Source organism: Solenopsis invicta, unplaced genomic scaffold (genome assembly GCF_016802725.1).
Source record: "Solenopsis invicta isolate M01_SB unplaced genomic scaffold, UNIL_Sinv_3.0 scaffold_550, whole genome shotgun sequence".
Classification (NCBI taxonomy): domain Eukaryota; kingdom Metazoa; phylum Arthropoda; class Insecta; order Hymenoptera; family Formicidae; genus Solenopsis; species Solenopsis invicta.
Window position 1 is genome coordinate 7,714 of NW_024105317.1, and position 10,418 is coordinate 18,131.

Genomic DNA, 10,418 nt, shown 5'->3' on the forward strand with positions numbered 1-10,418 from the left:
ACAACAATGGCCCAAGGACAACGGTACATGAGGATGTCAGGCTGGGGACCGCCGTGACCCAAATACCCTTTCTGTAGCCGTATCCATGCGGCACATTGTATAGTACATATCATGTATAAATACGATGTAATGTATATAATGTAAACATAACATGGAAAATATAGTGTTAAATAGCCAAATGCCTTGTCATATAATTAGTGACGCGCACGAAAGGATTAACGAGCTTCCCACTGTCCCTACCTACTATCTAGCGAAACCATTGCCAAGGGAACGGGCTTGGAAAAATTAGCGGGGAAAGAAGAACCTGTTGAGCTTGACTCCAGTCTGGCACTGTAAGGAGACATGAGAGGTGTAGGATAAGTGGGAGATGGCAACATCGCCGGTGAAATACCACTACTTTCATGGTTTCCTTAATTACTCGGTTGGGCGGAGCGCGTGCCCTGAGGGCCTCGTGCCCAGGCAGTCACGGTGTTCTAGAGCCAAGCGTGTCAGAGTGGCGAGAGGCCTCGGCCGATCGCCGTTAATACGCCCGCGTGATCCGATTCGAGGACACTGCCAGGCGGGGAGTTTGACTGGGGCGGTACATCTGTCAAAGAATAACGCAGGTGTCCTAAGGCCAGCTCAGCGAGGACAGAAATCTCGAGTAAAGTAAAAGGGCAAAAGCGGGCTTGATCTCGATGTTCAGTAAGCATAGAGACTGCGAAAGCACGGCCTATCGACCTTTTGGCTTGAAGAGTTTTCAGCAAGAGGTGTCAGAAAAGTTACCACAGGGATAACTGTCTTGTGGCGGCCAAGCGTTCATAGCGACGTCGCTTTTTGATCCTTCGATGTCGGCTCTTCCTATCATTGCGAAGCAGAATTCGCCAAGCGTCGGATTGTTCTCCCGCCAACAGGGAACGTGAGCTGGGTTTAGACCGTCGTGAGACAGGTTAGTTTTACCCTACTGATGACTAGTCATTGCGATAGTAATCCTGCTCAGTACGAGAGGAACCGCAGGTTCGGACATTTGGTTCACGCACACGGTCGAGCGGCCGGTTTTGCGAAGATACCATCCGTGGGATTATGCCTGAACGTGTCTAAGGCCGTCCTCTCTAGTCAAAGGTGGCAATGATATCTCTAGGAGTCTCGTGAGTCAAAAAGCGCAAAATAATGTGACACTACTAGGCGGCCGGTTATCCTTCGCGGGTGGACCGATCGTCGCACGAGCCCGGTTTGCCGTACGGCGCCATTGTCCATCGTCGGGATCTCACAGCCTACGACAGCGCGGCGTCTAACGATCAAACATGAGTTTCGCGAGTTCGATGTCGAGACTCGGAATCGTCTGAAGACGACTTAGGTACCTGGCGGGGTGTTGTACTCGGTAGAGCAGTTACCACGCTGCGATCTGTTGAGACACAGCCCTCGGCTTGGGGATACGTCTTGTCGGTTGAACGAGACCCCACGTGCGCGCGTTAGACGCGCGAAAGCAACACGCCGCGAGCGGACTTAGAAAATTTTCGCTCGAGAGCGAAAGCAACACGCCGGGAGCGGACATGGAAAATTTTTTCGCACAACGGCGAAAGCAACACGCCGCGACTCGAATTTGCGGTAGAGAACGCGATTCGGCCAGGCCGGAGGTGACGCCCGCCGCCGGAGGTGACGCCCGTGCGAAAGCAACACGCCGCGACTCGACTTTGCGCGATCGAGTACGCCGGAGGTGACGTCCGTGCGAAAGCAATACGCAGCGACTGGACTCTGCAGGATTGAGTACGCTGGAGGTGACGCCCGTGCGAAAGTAGCACGCCGCGACTGGACTTTGAGGTAGAGACCGCGAATCGGCCCGCCGGAGGTGACGCCCGCCGCCGGAGGTGACGCCCGTGCGAAAGCAGCACGCCTCGACTTTGCGCGATCGAGTACGCCGGAGGTGACGCCCGTGCCAAAGCAGCACGCCGCTAATCGATTTTGTCGATTTACACGTCGCATGTGTCGCCCGTGAGAAAGCGAAGCTTCCCTAACCGTCGGAGGTGACGCCCGTGCGCACCCTTTTCTCCAGCGGCTAAGTCCCGTAGGCGTCGCTCTATCGAGACTTTCGCCCATATGCCGCCGTGTTGTGAACCGTGCGTCGCCAACCGCTCGGACGGCTGGTTGGGTATTGCAAGAGGTGTGGTGCCCTCGACGAGTCGAGCGACTCGGTACTCGCGTCTTGGACGCTTCCTAACGAGCCCGCGAGCCGCTTGAAGCGCGCGATACGCGCCGCGGCAATGATTATTTGACGAAAAATAAATCTGTCCATCCCGGAGGTGACACCCGACCCCGGAGGTGACGCCGGTCGCCGGAGGTTACGCGGGCTGTAACGATCGCTCGCAGCGGCTAAGTCCCGCGCCTGTCGTCGTATCGACGCTCTCGCCCGTATACCGCCGTGCTCGCAGCCGTGCGTCGCCGACCGCTCGAACGGCGGTTGGGTACTGTAGGAGGTGTCGTACGCTCGAAGAGTCGAGCGATTCGGGCTCGTTCTCTCGAGTCCTGGACGCATCGTAACGAGCCCGCCAGCCGCGTGAGGCGCGTGATACGCGCCGCGGCATTGAGTATTAGACGAAAAATAAATCTGCCCATCCCGGAGGTGACGCCCGACCCCGGAGGTGACGCCGGTCGCCGAAGGTGACGCCGGCAGTAAAGATCTCTCGCAGCGGCTAAGTCCCGCGCCTGTCGTCGTATCGACGCTCTCGCCCGTATACCGCCGTGCTCGCAGCCGTGCGTCGCCGACCGCTCGGCCGGCCGGTTGGATACTGTACGAGGTACGATGCGCTCGACGCGAGACAACGTACGCTATGTGAAACACGAACCAATTCGCGCGTATCGCTAGGCGTTATTTCCCATCGCGATGCGACGCTTGCTCGCTCGCCATTGCGGCACAACGCATTTCTATTTTCAGGCACAACGTTTACACTTCTTCAGAGAACAGCATTGCCAAGAGTCGGTGTCGAAAGACTGAATGGTTCATATGTGGCGCGCACTACAAAGTGTTGGTCGCGCGATCCCGCCGGGATCGTCGCGCTTACCGAACATCAACTCCACGGAAACCGAGTGGCGGAAGGTGAATCTACGATTCCCGGATCACTCTTCCGCGCTCGCTTGTATGCCGTAGCGAAATAATTCCGTTTGAACGGATCGCATGTTTCCTCGACGTAAGCAGCATCGCCTGGTCGATCTAACCGTCAGGGCCGAGACGAGAGCCGGCTCTACACGCCGAGCTCTCTAACAAATGGGAGAATGAGAACACGATCTTGAAATGAAAATTATAGAGTGAGCACTCACCAACGCAGTGCGGAACTCTCACAATCAAATTGCGATATTACTAGACCGAGTGTTGCCGACCGGCTACATCCGAGAGGGCCGGCGGCAGCGATACGACAAACACGCGATCGCGAAGCGAGCTCGCCTGCCTCCGCGATCCCCGGCGTTGCGCTCGCCACGAGAGAGCTAGCGCGTGCTACGCGCACTACGTGCGCTCGCACCGAGATCCCTGGTTGATCCTGCCAGTAGTCATATGCTTGTCTCAAAGATTAAGCCATGCATGTCTCAGTGCATGCCGAATTAAGGTGAAACCGCGAATGGCTCATTAAATCAGTTATGGTTCATTAGATTGTACCAACATTTACTTGGATAACTGTGGTAATTCTAGAGCTAATACATGCAAAACAGAGTCCCGACCAGTGATGGAAGGTTCGCATTTATTAGATCAAAACCAATCGGTGGCGCGCGGTCCGCCGTTCGTCCGCCGTTTATTTTGGTGACTCTAAATAACTTTGTGCTGATCGCATGGTCTCTGCACCGGCGACGCATCTTTCAAATGTCTACTTTATCAACTGTCGGTGGTAGGTTTTGCGCCGACCATGGTTGTAACGATTAACGGGGAATCAGGGTTCGATTCCGGAGAGGGAGATGAGAAACGGCTACCACATCAAAGGAAGGCAGCAGGCGCGCAATTACCCACTCCCGGCGGAGGGTAACGGCGGAGGGTAACCTCCCCACACGGGGAGGTAACGACGAAAAATAACGATACGGAACTCATCCGAGGCCCCGTAATCGGAATGAGTACACTATAAATCCTTTAACGAGGATCCATTGGAGGGCAAGTCTGGTGCCAGCAGTCGCGGTAATTCCAGCTCCAATAGCGTATATTAAAGTTGTTGCGGTTAAAAAGCTCGTATTTGAATCTGTGTCGCAAACCGTCGGTTTACCGCTCGCGGTGTTTAACTGGCGTGATGTGGGACGTCCTACCGGTGGGCTTAGCCTCGCGAGAAGCGGCCCAACTAATATCCCGTCGCGGTGCTCTTTACTGAGTGTCGAGTCGGGACGGTACGTTTACTTTGAACAAATTAGAGTGCTTAAAGCAGGCTATCCTCGCCTGAATACTGCGTGCATGGAATAATGGAATAGGACCTCGGTTCTATTTTGTTGGTTTTCGGAACCCCGAGGTAATGATTAATAGAGACAGATGGGGGCATTCGTATTGCGACGTTAGAGGTGAAATTCTTGGATCGTCACAAGACGGATAGAAGCTAAAGCATTTGCCAAAAATGTTTTCATTAATCAAGAACGAAAGTTAGAGGTTCGACGGCGAACAGATATCGACCTAGTTCTAACCACAAACGATGCCAGCTAGCGATCCGCCGAAGTTCCTCCGATAAATCGGCGGGCAGCTTCCGGGAAACCAAAGCTTTTGGGTTCCGGGGGAAGTATGGTTGCAAAGCTGAAACTTAAAGGAATTGACGGAAGTGCACAACTAGGAGTGGAGCCTGTGGCTTAATTTGACTCAACACGGGAAACCTCACCAGGCCCAGACACCGGAAAGATTGACAGATTGATAGCACTTTCTTGATTCGGTGGGTGGTGGTGCACGGCCGTTCTTAGTTGGTGGAGCGATTTGTCTGGTTAATTCCGATAACGAACGGGACTCTAGCCTGCTAAATAGGCGTACCTTATGGTATCTTGAAGGCACCCGGCCTCGGCTGGCGAGTTTTTACTACCAACGTACAAACAAATCTTCTTAGAGGGACAGGCGGCTTCTAGCCGCACGAGATTGAGCAATAACATGTCTGTGATTCCCTTAGATGTTCTGGGCCGCACTCGCGCTACACTAAAGGAATCAGCGTGTGTTCCCTGGCCAAAAGGCCCGGGTAACCCGCTGAACCTCCTTCCTGCTAGGGATTGGGGCTTGCAATTGTTCCCCTTGAACGAGGAATTCCCAGTAAGCGCGAGTCATAAGCTCGCGTTGATTACGTCCCTGCCGTTTGTACACACCGCCCGTCGCTACTACCGATTGAATGATTTAGTGAGGTCTTCGGACTGGTGAGCGGCAATGCGTCGGCATTGCCGATGTTGCCGGGAAGATGACCAAACCTGATCATTTAGAGGAAGTAAAAGTCGTAACAAGGTTTCCGTAGGTGAACCTGCGGAAGGATCGTTAACGTTCCGGAGGCTGCGCTCTGCTCCGCGCGCGCGCACTCTTGTGTGCTGCTGCAGTGTGAGTCGTCGGCGACTGGAAGAGGACGCGCGCCTTTTTCTCAGAAAAGGCGATGCGCGTCGCAGACAGAAAGAACGCACCGTGGGGAGCGCGACAGCGCGAGACAACGCGTGCGAGATCTCGTGTGGAATTGACGGATAGATAGAGCAAGCGAGATCTTGGTGGAATTGACGACTGTTTGAACGACGAGAGCGTAGCGGTGTTCGTTCGCCCCGCGAGGGGCGGCTCTCACCTCCGAGCGCGCACTGCCTCTCGACTCTCGCTGTCGCGTCGCCCGTCACCTTGCGTCCCGGCGCGCGCTCTCGTCAGCGCGCGCCACCGCCGGGGAATTGGTGAGCGATGTCGACGGGAGAGAAAGAAAGACCAAAGGTATTTAGACTAACGAGTGGTTGTCGATGCGCGAAACGCACCACGCACCATGAACGTGTGCGCCGATCCGTCCGTCCGATCGGTCCTCGCGCGCCACAACGCGTCGTCGCGACGCCAGCGTGTTCCACGCTGCGCGTCCGACCGAGACGCGTTGCGTCTGGCTCGAACCAGAGGTTCGGAGGAGATTGAGAACGGAGAGGACCGCGCCGTCGTTGTGTGCCGTGCGTCTGCGGTTGGTCGCGCGCCGACGCGTTCCGCGCGTACGTTGCCGTCGCGCACCGCGCGTTGAATCGCGGGCGATGGAGGAGCGAGGCGCCGCGCCCCGCGTGCTTAGCACGCTGGGGGGCGCGCGTGCTTACCGGTGGTAACCTGAGAGCCGCGTTTTCGCACGCGTGTCGTGTGCGTTACGCGCGCTGCAGGGGCGAGGGCCGCTCTCTCGGTGGTTTCTCGCGCCCGATGATTTTTCAAAGACTTCCGCCCCGGCTCTCGCGCTCGTGACCCGTTCTCGCGTGCTTTTCCGCGAGACAGGCGATGAGCCGAGAGACGCTCCGTTCGCTCGACCAGTGGCACCGCCACCGCGACCGCGTAGTCGGTCCGCGCGCGTGCGGTGCCCAGTGTCCCGTTGTGCCGTAGCCCCCGAAAGACGGGGCTGCTGTCCGCTCGTGCTCGGACGCGCGGCCAGGCTAATCGAAGGGCCCCACAAAGCACATATGAGACGCACAAGGGAGGATGGAAGCTCGCTCCAAGTTGTGAGAGAAGGCTCCCGCGAAGCGGGAAGAATGTACAAACGATTACCCTGAACGGTGGATCACTTGGCTCGTGGGTCGATGAAGAACGCAGCTAATTGCGCGTCAACTTGTGAACTGCAGGACACATGAACATCGACATTTCGAACGCACATTGCGGTCCACGAATAAAATTTCCCCGGGAAACCACGCCTTTCTGAGGGTCGTTTTAACGAAAGCACACTGCTTGCGCCGTCGCGGGCACGCGGCTCAGCGTCGCGCCTCGGCACGCTCGTGTCAAGCGCGCGCGCGCGCAGGGCCGCGTTACGCGCGCGCACAGGGCGTACGAGCGATCGTTGGACGCTCGCCCCGAAAAACGTCGAAGATGCAACGCCTCAGAGGACGACAGTACCTCTCGCGGTTGTGGACTCTTTGGAGCGAGCGCACAGGGCACCACGGGACCGCTCCTCGCATCCTCGCTTCCCGTAGGGAAGGAGGAGATATAGGCGAGCGATTGCCGGTCTCGCGCCGCTGTTTAGCGCCTCGTCGGCCGCACCACAAATCGGGGCGTCTGCCAAAATGACGGAAGGGAAACGTGACGAGAGCGCAGCGCGCCTCTTCTCTCGGTGCGCGCATATTCGCGCGCGCGTGCGCCGCGAGGTGTCGGTGCCGCCGTCGCCGCCCGGGGAACCATCCGCGCCCGCCCGTAATAGGGTATAGGCGCAGGCAGTGGGGTCTCGCGGAGCTGTGTGCGAGCGCGCCCAGTAACACACGGCGTATCGTCGTACACGCGAAGCGTGTCACCTTCGAGCGAGAGAGCGCGAGAAGAGTTCGTATTGGAACTCGGGGCGAGCCGGCCGCGTGTCCGTGTCCAGGAAGAAGTCTTCTCCTTTTTCCTTTTCCCCGGTTCGCACGGCGCGCGCAACCGCGCGCCGGGGTTGTAAACCCGTGAGAGGGAACATAAAGGAAAGAGAAAGTCTTGGGACCGGCGCGCTCGGTCGCGTGTACTCGTCGCACCAAGAGTGTCCGATTCGTCCTCGTTAACCCTTTCAGCACGCGCACACGCGCGGTGCCCGGTTGTGAGCGTCGCCGTCCTCCCGTCCTACCTACTCGATTAAATCTATAAAATATGGGGAGAATGTGGGAGGTGTTTGCGCGCGGTACGGAGCGACGCGCAGCCTACGCGCCGTCGTCGTCGTCGCACAATTTCGACGACCTCAGAGCAGGCGAGATCACCCGCTGAATTTAAGCATATTATTAAGCGGAGGAAAAGAATCTAACCAGGATTTCTTTAGTAGCGGCGAGCGAACAGGAATAGCCCAGCACCGAATCCCGCGGTTCCGCCGCAGGGAAATGTGGGGTTTGGAAGCATCCGCTTATCCCGAGGTGCCGCGTCGCGTCCAAGTCCATCTTGAATGGGGCCTCTTACCCGCAGAGGGTGCCAGGCCCGTAGCGACCGGTGCGCGTCTCTCGAGGATCTCTCTTCAGAGTCGGGTTGTTTGAGAGTGCAGCTCTAAGTGGGTGGTAAATCTCCATCTAAAGCTAAATACGACCACGAGACCGATAGAACAAGTACCGTGAGGGGAAGTTGAAAAGAACTTTGAAGAGAGAGTTCAAGAGTACGTGAAACCGTTCAGGGGTAAACCTAAGAAACCCAAAAGATCGAACGGGGAGATTCATCGTCAGCGACGCTGGCTTCGCGTCGGTAGGCGACGCCACGCGAGGCCCTCGCGGCTCGTGCGCCGGCACGCCGCCTTGCGTCCGATGTCCGGCCGTCGTCGTCGTGCACTTCTCCCCTAGTAGAACGTCGCGTCCCGCTGGGTGTCGGTCTACGGCCCGCGTGCGGTGGCTGACACGACGCCGGTAAAACGGCCCGCGTCAAACCCCGGGTCGCCCGGCCGACTACCCGGCGGTACACGCAATGTATCAGGCCGCAGCTCGCTGTGCGTCGAGGCCGTCGCAAGCGCGCGACACGGTACACGGATGTTCAACGTACCTAGCGCCGTCACCTGTCCTGGCCCGCTGCTGGCACGTACGGTTAACCTTCGACAGGCCTGCAAACGCGTCCACCGCCGGGTCCGCGCGCGCGTGGGCTCCGCGATACCGGTCGGCGACGCTACTGCTTTGGGTACTCTTAGGACCTGTCTTGAAACACGGACCAAGGAGTCTAACATGTACGCGAGTCACTGGGACTTGTAATGGTATACCTAAAGGCGAAATGAAAGAGAAGGTCGGCCCTGGTTGTCGACCAAGGTAGGATGGGCCGCGTCGCGATGCGGCTCCACACTCCCGGGGCGTCTCGTTCTCATCGCGAGAAGAGGCGCACCCAGAGCGTACACGTTGGGACCCGAAAGATGGTGAACTATGCCTGGTCAGGACGAAGTCAGGGGAAACCCCGATGGAGGTCCGTAGCATTTCTGACGTGCAAATCGATCGTCGGAACTGGGTATAGGGGCGAAAGACTAATCGATCCATCTAGTAGCTGGTTCCCTACGAAGTTTCCCTCAGGATAGCTGGCCCTGAAAATGGATGGCGCAAACCCCGAGTCTATTTTCTGGTCAAGCGAAGTTAGGGCGGTGGGGCCGAGCGCGACCCTCAACCCTACTAAAAAGGGTGAGATCTCTGGCTTTCTTGAAACTTGAAGCCACGAGCATCTTAATCTCGGATCAGAGTGCCAAGTGGGCCATTTTTGGTAAGCAGAACTGGCGCTGTGGGATGAACCAAACGCAGAGTTAAGGCGCCCAACTCGACGCTCATGGGACACCATGAAAGGCGTTGGTTGCTTAAGACAGCAGGACGGTGGCCATGGAAGTCGGAATCCGCTAAGGAGTGTGTAACAACTCACCTGCCGAAGCAACTAGCCCTGAAAATGGATGGCGCTGAAGCGTCGAGCCTATACTCTGCCGTCAGCGGCAAGTGGGGCGGTGCGAGCGCGCGAGCGCGAGCGCCGTCACGAGGCCCTGACGAGTAGGAGGGTCGCGGCGGTGTGCGCAGAAGGGTCTGGGCGCGAGCTTTCCTGGAGCCGCCGTCGGTGCAGATCTTGGTGGTAGTAGCAAATACTCCAGCGAGGCCCTAAAAGACTGACGTGGAGAAGGGTTTCGTGTAAACAGCCGTTGCACTCGAGTCAGTCGGTCCTAAGCCCTAGGAGAAATCCTATCCAATAACGGCGTACTTATACTCAAGTGTTTACTCTCTGTCTCGCACTCGCACACTCTCACTCGTCGCGCGTGACGCGCGCGCCCGCGTGCCGGGCGACGCTGTACGTCGAGCTGAACGACGAGCTGTGTGCGCGCGAGCTCAAGTGTTCTGACACACGCCCGTCGGGCGAAAGGAAATCCGGTTCCTATTCCGGAACCCGGCAGCGGAACCGCATACAATTCGGGCCCTCGTAAGAGTGTTCGTCGGGGTAACCCAAAATGACCTGGAGACGTCGTCGGGAGATCCGGGAAGAGTTTTCTTTCCTGTATAAGTGTTCGAGTTCCCTGGAAACCTCTAGCAGGGAGATAGGGTTTGGATCGCGAAGAGCATCGCAGTTGCGGTGGTGTCCGGATCTTCCCCTCGGACCTTGAAAATCCAGGAGAGGGCCACGTGGAGGTGTCGCGCCGGTTCGTACTCATTTCCGCAGCAGGTCTCCAAGGTAAAGAGCCTCTAGTCAATAGACTAATGTAGGTAAGGGACGTTGGCAAATTGGATCCTTAACTTCGGAATAAGGAATGGCTCTGAGGAACGGGGCGTGTCGTGCTTGGTCGGGAAACGGGTCTGGCTGACGTGCCGGGCCTGGGCGTGGTGAACGCTAGGCTTTCTCGCGCCGAACACGG

General features: G+C 57.4%; 1 non-coding gene and 1 pseudogene across 1 annotated transcript; one reads left to right on the top strand and one right to left on the bottom strand.

Annotated features, from left to right (window-relative positions):
- Positions 1-485: 485 nt before the first annotated feature.
- On the bottom strand, positions 486-1,048 carry LOC113005732 (annotated as a pseudogene).
- Positions 1,049-6,667: 5,619 nt separating this feature from the next.
- Positions 6,668-6,827, top strand: LOC113005733. The gene has a single exon (XR_003269576.2). It is a non-coding gene; the product is annotated as a 5.8S ribosomal RNA (ribosomal RNA).
- Positions 6,828-10,418: the final 3,591 nt, after the last annotated feature.